This window comes from Rhinolophus sinicus, chromosome 12 (genome assembly GCF_057876585.1).
Source record: "Rhinolophus sinicus isolate RSI-liver-muscle chromosome 12, RSI-T2T, whole genome shotgun sequence".
NCBI classification, from domain to species: Eukaryota; Metazoa; Chordata; class Mammalia; order Chiroptera; family Rhinolophidae; genus Rhinolophus; species Rhinolophus sinicus.
The window spans coordinates 31,898,035-31,906,841 of NC_142512.1; positions in this window are offsets into that span (position 1 = coordinate 31,898,035).

Below are 8,807 nucleotides of genomic sequence, written 5' to 3' on the forward strand. Positions count from 1 at the left end.
AAATACATGAAAGTAAAGGAAGGGTAATCTGGTAATCACTCCAGATTTCTGCAATTTACATTCAAATAAAGTAAAAAAAAATGTGTAATTGATATGTAGATAGAAAAGGAAGCAAAAGTGACAAAGTATAAACAACTAATTAATTTAGATGAAGGGTAGTTATATTTTTCTTGTTCTAGTCCTTCAAATTTTCTGTATATTTGAAATTATTCAAAACAAAAATTCCAAGAAAACCCAGATATATGTGTTTATAGGAGACATAACTAAATATAATTACTCACAAAATGTAGAGGTAAATGTATGGAAAATGTACACAAGTACGTAAACCCTAAACAAAAGAAGGCTGGTGTGGCTCTAAAAATATCAGGACAAAATAGACTTTAAATCAAGAAAAGAAATGAACAGAAAGAAGTTCATGAATTAATGATAAAGGACACAATTTTCTGGAATTCTGAAATCTTCAATGTATATTCATTTCACAGCATAATCTAAAATACGTAAGGCAAAAATTGTCATCAGTAAAAGGAAAAATCAGCAAATTCACAATCACAGTAAGAACATTTTAAGGCTCTTTTCCAGGAAATGGATTGATCAAGCAGACAAAAAATTGGTAAAGATACGGAAGACTTCAGCATATGTTTCATATGCTTGATCTAAAGGGCACGTATAGAACCCAAAACCTAATAAATAGAACACACATATTATTTGCAAACTCTCATAAAACATTCATTAGAATTAATGATCCCTTAAGCCACAAAAGATGTTTTCAATAAACATGAAAGAATTTATATTATTTTCTGGTAACAAGGCAAAAACAAAAGAAAGAAAAAGATACAAAAATAGCCAATCTTGCACCCCATATATTTGAAAACTAAAAGACAAAACAAAGCAAATACACATTTACTTCAGGAACCTAGCCAGGAGCTAATTCTTTGCATCAAATTCCTTTCTGTTTAAAATGCCTAGAAGCTTCTTGTTTTCTGCACTTGCTCCTGATGAATGCCATACTCATGGATTAGGATACTTAACATTTATTTGTTACTATTTTTTCATTTTTTTTATTAGTTTCAGGTACATAAAACAATGTACTAGTTAGACATTTATCATTTATATCCCTCACACAGTGACAACCCTCCTCCCTCCATCCACTACCCCTCTGGCATACTTAACACTTTAACGATGACCATTCCTATCAATCCAAACTATAAATCCAATGAGATTTAAATAAAAATCCTTATGGGTGTTCGAGGAACTTGACACACCAATTCTAAAGCTTACAGGAAAGGTGTAGGGATTAAGCAATTTGAAAATGTAGGAAAGGAATTTTTTAAAGTGTGGTGGGTGGGGAGAAGAAACCTGCCCTCTCAGATATTAGGGATTATAATAAAAGAGTGTGATATCGATCCAGGTCTAGGGAAAAAAAAAATAAAACAACAAAACAGCTTTCCATCCAGAAACAAATCCGCATGTATATTGAAACTTGGCATATAAGAAAGCACAACTTAAAAAAATGGTGTTGGAAGGGTATCTTTATACAAAAATGAGATTCCTATATCACACCATACAGAAATATAAATTCCAGGTGTATAAAAGAATTGTCTAAGGAAAAATGCTGAAATTTTAAGATTATATAACAGGAAATTTTATGACCTAAGAGTTAAAAAAAATTTTTTCTTAAAGGGATAAAACAACACAAACTATAAAAGAAATGACTGTTGAGTATATTAGAAAGCAAGAACTTCCATCCCACTACACACTATAGATAAATTAAAGCCCAACACGTAGATTGGTAGAAGATATTTGTTAGTCACACAGCCAACAAAGGATCTATGTTGACAATACACATAGAACTTCTAGAAATCAATAAGAAAAACCCAAATAATGCAATTGAAAATATGAACAGTGAAAAAACCCAAATGGCATATAAACATATGAAAAGCTGTTCAACTTCCACAGTAACTGGGGGAATGCAAAATAAATTACACCATTTCATTTACATAAAACTGACAAAAATTTAAAAATTGGGTGTGGGTGAACATACAGCAAAATAAAAGCTCTGGTATAAAATGTTCTGGTTAAAATGTAAACAATAGTTTGAAAAACAACTTGAAAACTCCAATTAAATTTGAGGATACACATACTGTCTGGCCCAATATAGTTCCACTTCTGTGAGTATACTTGAGAAAACTGCTAATATTGCATAAGGAAACACATTGTTTTAGCTATAAACAATTGGAAACAGTGTAAATACCCACCAACCACAGAATAAACAAATGAATTGTGGTGTATTCATTCTCTAGTTTTTGAAATTAAAAAAAGAATCTACTTGTACATCACGGATAATAAATCTTGAAAACACTGTTAAATGAAGGAAGCCAGTTGCAGAAGGAGGCATAATGACACTCCATAGTGTTGATGGACTATACACTGCCCTGAAAACTGAAAACTGTGAATGGAAACGATTCATGTTAACTTCAATAGTAGCTGTAACATTTTATCTTTTAAAAAAATATGAAGCAAATAAGGCACAATATCAATGTATAGGCTGGGTGGTGGGTTCATGTGTGTTATACTATTCTCTGACTTTTCTGTATATTTGTAATTTAAACAAAATAATTCTAAAAAAGGTATAATACTATAATTGCCATTAAAAAGAGCAGAAGTAAAAGAAAAACACCATTCTGGAATACTACGAAAAATGAATGAATGAATGTTCACAAATGCCTAATTTTGCACAGAGAATATACATAGATTGCCCATTGCGATTGATCAGTGTTTTTTTGTTCGTTTGTTTTTCAACTGGGGTACTAAAAGCACATCTGTTCTTATTTACCAGTAAAAGCTACTAGGCATGAAGCAACAGAGAAGCAAATAAAATACATGGTATCATTGATAAAACATCTGGGTAAAGATCAGAACTTCTCACTTTCCCTAGGGATGTTTTTCATAGTACAGAACTCATTTGGTTTGTGGACTCCCCAAGACAGAGTCATGGTCCCAAAAACTAGCTTTGCAATCTGACTTCTAGTCACTTTAAGAACTGGGCAAATCAGTTTCATCTTTAAAAACTCTTTACTCAGCAGTGGTATAAAAATGATACTATCTATCTCAAGGATTTGCTGAGAGGAATACACAGATAATACAACTAAAAGCACTGTAGAAAGTGAAAGTGAACACTTACGGAATGTATTGTCTCAATAGGCATCTCTAAATTCTGCAGATGAGTTGATTTTAATTTGTTTCTGTGGCCATCCAAATCCATGCAATTCTGTTCAGTTGAATGTCTGCTCCTATTGAAATGCTCAAGTTTTATCTTGCTAGGGCAGTGGAGATGCAAAGAAGGGTGACTTCACTGTCACTGGGCTCCAAAGCTTATAAAATAATAACCTGTGAGTTGGTTAATAGTAGTTTAAGCCTGCGGAATATTCCTTATGAGCTAGAAATTATGCTAAGTGTTTTCTTTTAATCCTCACAATACCACTCTGAAATCAGTTCTATTATAATCTCCAGATTTTACATGAAGAAACTGAATTTGGAGAACTGAAGTCACTAGTCCAAGGTCACATGGGTAGGTCAAAGGCGGAGCTGAGGTTTAGAGCCAGTTCTGTTAATGATTCCAGAGCTTGCTTACTCCGTCCTGGTCACCTGTTAATGATATAGGCTCTATAGACATGAAGCTGTGAATACAGCTTCTAACCCAATTATATCTGTAAAGGTTTTCACTCCTAAAAGACTTTTCATGAACATTATAGCCATAAAACTATACAATTTAGTACTGAAAAAAGATTGATGTCGCATTTAGTTTACTCTCTTAATTATTTATTTATGTACTCATTTGTTTGATAAATATTTATTAACCATTGATTGATATTTACCAAACAAGTGACTACATTAATAGATACAAGAATAAATCAAATAAATACATTACCTGAAACTTCCTTAAGAATGAGACTTTATGCTTTCTGGCCATACCGGCTACTATAGGGTAAAAAGATGCATCAGGTGCAAATTCTCATTCTTAGTGAGCCATCTACATGAACACAATTAATTAGAGAAATAATTTTATGTGTATGTTATATATTATCTAACCCACCATTTTGATGGATGAGAGAATTGAGGCACAAAGAAGTGAGGTCTTGGAAAATTAAGTGGTTATTCAGTTAGTCAAACCATGTGGTTGCAGGTCCATAAAGACCAAGCTTCCGCAGTGTATTTCACCTGCTACTGTAAATGAAATAAATAAAATAGCAATCAGGTGTTAGGAAAGACGAATTTATAGTTTTGCCTGTTGTGACATATTTTTTATGTGAACTTTATTGAATGAAATTGGCAGTTCAGAAAACTAGGTGTGTGTGGATCTTGGAAGGGATCAGAGAATAAAGTCATCATCCACCTTCCTTCCAGCGAGGGGATTCCAGAGAGAGCTGGAAGTATTGTATTACAAGTCCCTTCCGCTGCCCTGACTAATAACCCCAGGGGATCTGAGTTCAGCATTAGGGCGTTTCAGACCAAGAGTCTAAGGTTTCCCTTGGGCGGCTGTGACCCCCAGACGCAGTGCTGCACTCTCATGTTAATCAGCATAAATATCGGTGCCTTTTTTTCTGTACACCTGGAATCCTGTCTTACAGTGGAGGTCTCAAGTTTGGATCCGAAGCCTGGCTGTCTTTCTCTGGGCATGTAGACTACGCTTCTGGTGACTAGTTGACCTAATTTAGACCAGTTCCAGCCTCACTATCTCACTAGGGTGGTGTGTCCATGTGGACTAATCAGATTTCTTTGGAAGTTTGAAAACCTTACAATGATACTCATCTCTTTCCTTCAAACCCTATATATATAATTAGTCAACAATTTTTGCTCTTTCGACTGCCCACATAGCTTGAATTCATTCACTTCTTTCTATCTGCACTGCCCACTCTAGATGAAGCCACCACCACTATTCCCCTGACTGCTCAGGGGCCTTCTAAGTGATTGATCTCCCTGCTGGAGTCCATTCTCCACACAGACAGACAGAGAGAGCTGTAGTAAAATGTAAAATGCTGAGTTGATCCTGTCACTCTTCTCCTTATAATAATAGTTCACAGGCTTCACACTGCATTAAATAACATCCAGTCCTCTCACCCTAGCCTGCAGAATCTTGTGCCATTGCCTGGCCATTCCTGCATCTCCATCCCCATCTTCTCCACCCTCCCCTCACTCACCGGGCTCCAGTCTGTTTCTCTTTAGTTTCTGGGCCATGCTAAGTACCGTGTTTCCCCGAAAATAAGACCTAGCCGAACAATCAGCTCTAATGCGTCTTTTGGAGCAAAAATGAATATAAGACCCAGTCTTATATTGCATTATATTACATCATATCATATCATATCATATCATATCATATCATATCATATCATATCATATCATATCATATCATATCATATCATATGAGACCCGGTCTCATATTATAGTATAATAAGACCGGGTCTTATATTCATTTTTGCTCCAAAAGACGCATTAGAGCTGATTGTCCATCTAGGTCTTATTTTCGGGGAAGCATGGTATTTCCTCACCTCAGAACCATGGCCCTCGCCGTTTTCTCTGCCTCAACGGCCATCCCCACGCTCTTCACTCATTCTCATCCTTCAGATATCAGTCTGAATCTTCTTTCCACAGACTCTCCTCCCCAAGCCTCTTTTATTTGCTATCTCAGGCTTTTGTTTCTTTTATCCTGTATAAAATGTGTTGCCACATGTGACTGGACCAGTGGAAAACTCTACAAAGTAAACAAATAAAGGAGAATTGCTTTCCAGCACTGATCTTGATCTGGAACTCGGGAGGCATCTGTCTCCTCCATCATAGCATAAGTTCAACAGCAAAGGGCTTTCATTCCTCTCACCAGCCTTCCCAGTTACTAACACACGCCCGGCACATAAGTATCTGTTCAGTGAAGCAATATAAGGTTTCTGTTGCTCTTCATTTCATATATATATACATATCAATTGTATGTATACATACATAGATGTACATACACACACACACACACACACACACACACATATATATATATATATGCATATACAAAGTCTGACAACTAAGTTTGCGGACTTATTGCAATGATGTTGCTAACCTTTTTTGATATCAGAGGGATTATTCATTATGAATTTCTACCAACTGGACAAACAGTTCACCAAGTTGACTATTTGGAAGTGCTGAAAAGGCTGCGTGAAAAAGTTAGACCACCTGAACTTTTCGCCAACAATTCCTGGCTCTTGCATCACGACAACGCACCAGCTCACACAGCACTGTCTGTGAGGGAGTTTTTAGCCAGTAAACAAAAACTGTACTGGGACACCTGCCTTATTCACCTGATCTGGCCCCCAAGGACTTCTTTCTTTACCAGAAGATAAAGGAAATATTGGAAGGAAGATATTTTGATACCATTCAGGACATCAAGGGTAATACGACGACAGCTCTGATGGCCAGAAAAAGAGTTCCAAAATTGCTTTGAAGCGTGGACTACGTGCTGGCATCAGTGCATAGCTTCCCAAGGGGAGTTCTTTGAAGGTGACTGTAGTGATATTTAGTAATGAGGTATGTAGCACTGTTTCTAGGGTGAGTTCGCGAACTTAATTTTCTGACCTCATATATATGAATATATATTCATATCAACTGACCACCACCATACTACATTCTTTTAGTTGTTCCATTAGTTTGTAATTTGTCCTCCTCAATTTTCTTTTCCAATAGCTATACCAATTATTTTCCCTTTCCAGGTTACTATATGGGCTGAAATAGTAGTTTTCAACATATCTGAGGAGATGCCTTTGGCGCCGTCGTGGGAAGGAGGGTAAACTAGTAGGTAGAGTTCTAGGACCCCAATCCTTGCTTCACAAACAAGAGCTATGCTTTCACTGGCTTTCTACACTGGGGCTCTGCAAAAGAGTTTATGAGGGGATATGAGTTCTACTGCTAAAAATAAACTTGAAAATCACCAGGCTAGAACTTCTGGTACAATGTAAACAGTGATAACACAGCCATCCTTGTCTTTTTTAAAACTACCATTTATTGACTGTTTAATATGAGTAGGGATAATGCTCAGTACTTAAAAGTACATTTCTCATCACAACCTCTGAGTCGTATATCAATTTTTCCATTTAACAGGTGGTTAAGAAAAAGAAAACCTAAATTACACATCTGTAGATATACAGAAAGTAAATATTACAAACATGATTCAAATCCAGATCTTTTTAAATCCTAGCCATTTCTCATAACTATTAAGGTAAATAAATAAGGCCATGAATGAGTAGATTTTAAGATACTTTGTTCTCCTTCAGTAATTTGAAAGTGGACAAATGGTATTTTCCAAAAAAAAATGGCCGCAACAAGATGTCTTATCTCACATAACCTTTTCTGATGTGACTTTCACACTTGTCCCACCAAGAGGTAGAGTCTAGGCCCCTTCATCCTGAATCAGCATGGGCTCTGACCACATCAGAAGCAATGCTCTGTAACTTCCAAAACCAGATCATCAGGACAGCTTCCTGTCTTCCAGACACCATGACAGGAGGAAGCCCAAGCAGCCTGTGAAGAAAGTCCCTTGGAAAGGCCCCTGGCCCATAGCCCTGGCTGAGCTCCCACTTGGCAGTTAGCACTAATTTGCCAGCTCTATCAGTGTGTCATCTTGAAAGTAGACCCTGTAGTCCATCCCAGCTAACACTGCATGGAGCAGAGATGAACAGGCCCCACTGAGCCCTGTGAATTCACAAGCAAAATAAACAATGGTGGTTGCCTGAAGCCACTAAGATTTGGGATGGTTTGTTATGCAGGAATAGATAACTGCCTTTCTCACAAAAGAAGAAAAAGTAAAAATAAAAAACATTAAAAAGAGAGAGAAGAAAATCCTACTAATGGTTAAGTTTTTGAATGCACATACCATATGTATTAATATCAAGAACAAAATGATTATTTCTGTAAAAATTGTTATTACAATTTTCCCTGTGTAAAATTTAAAATAAAAAATCATGTACTGCCTCTCACTAACCTCTGCTATTTCCTGAGTTTGCTTATATTATTTTGGCATGAAAACCTGAATTACTGTTATTGTGGTTTACAACATTACATCTTCTCTTTCAAGAATAATATTTTTACCTTTGCAAAATGTTTTAAAAGTGTGATTTCTTTCCTCACTTTTAGTACTTATAAACTATGTCTTCAGTATCCTTGAGTTCTTAATTTTGATTTATCTTCAAAGTTCTATAAATGTTCAGGATTGGCATTTAGCTTTACGGAGAAGAGCTTGACTTGCATCCTTCTCTAGAAAAAATACTGGTTTTCTCTTAAAAGCCTCAAACAGAAAGTTTGACTTCTCTTTAATAGTCAACAATTTCACCTGGACCTACTTAGACATGTGTTTCATTTATTGTCAGTTAATCTTTTTAAAACTTCAAACTCAATTATTTCTTGAGCTCAATCATTTCTTCTTCTGTTGCTTTTATTTTTGCTTGTATTCTCTTCATCCCATTTCCTATTCTGGAATTTCTACTTTACATAGACCACACCTGTTGGACTCCTTATTGCTTACCCTGCTCTCTCATTATTTTCAATTATTAATTATTTTCCTATGACTCTTGAGAGAGCTCTCAAGTCTATCTAGAGCTTCACTAATTGGGTTTTTTCATATAATATAGGACAAGCAGTCATTCCTTCATGGGGCATTGTACATGGCAAATGTAATTCTATGCCCTTTGCTTATGATTAGATATATTTTTATGCAAGTTAGTAGAAAAGGATAAGCAGTTCTGGAAATGGAAAGAGGCAGGAGAAATACTTGG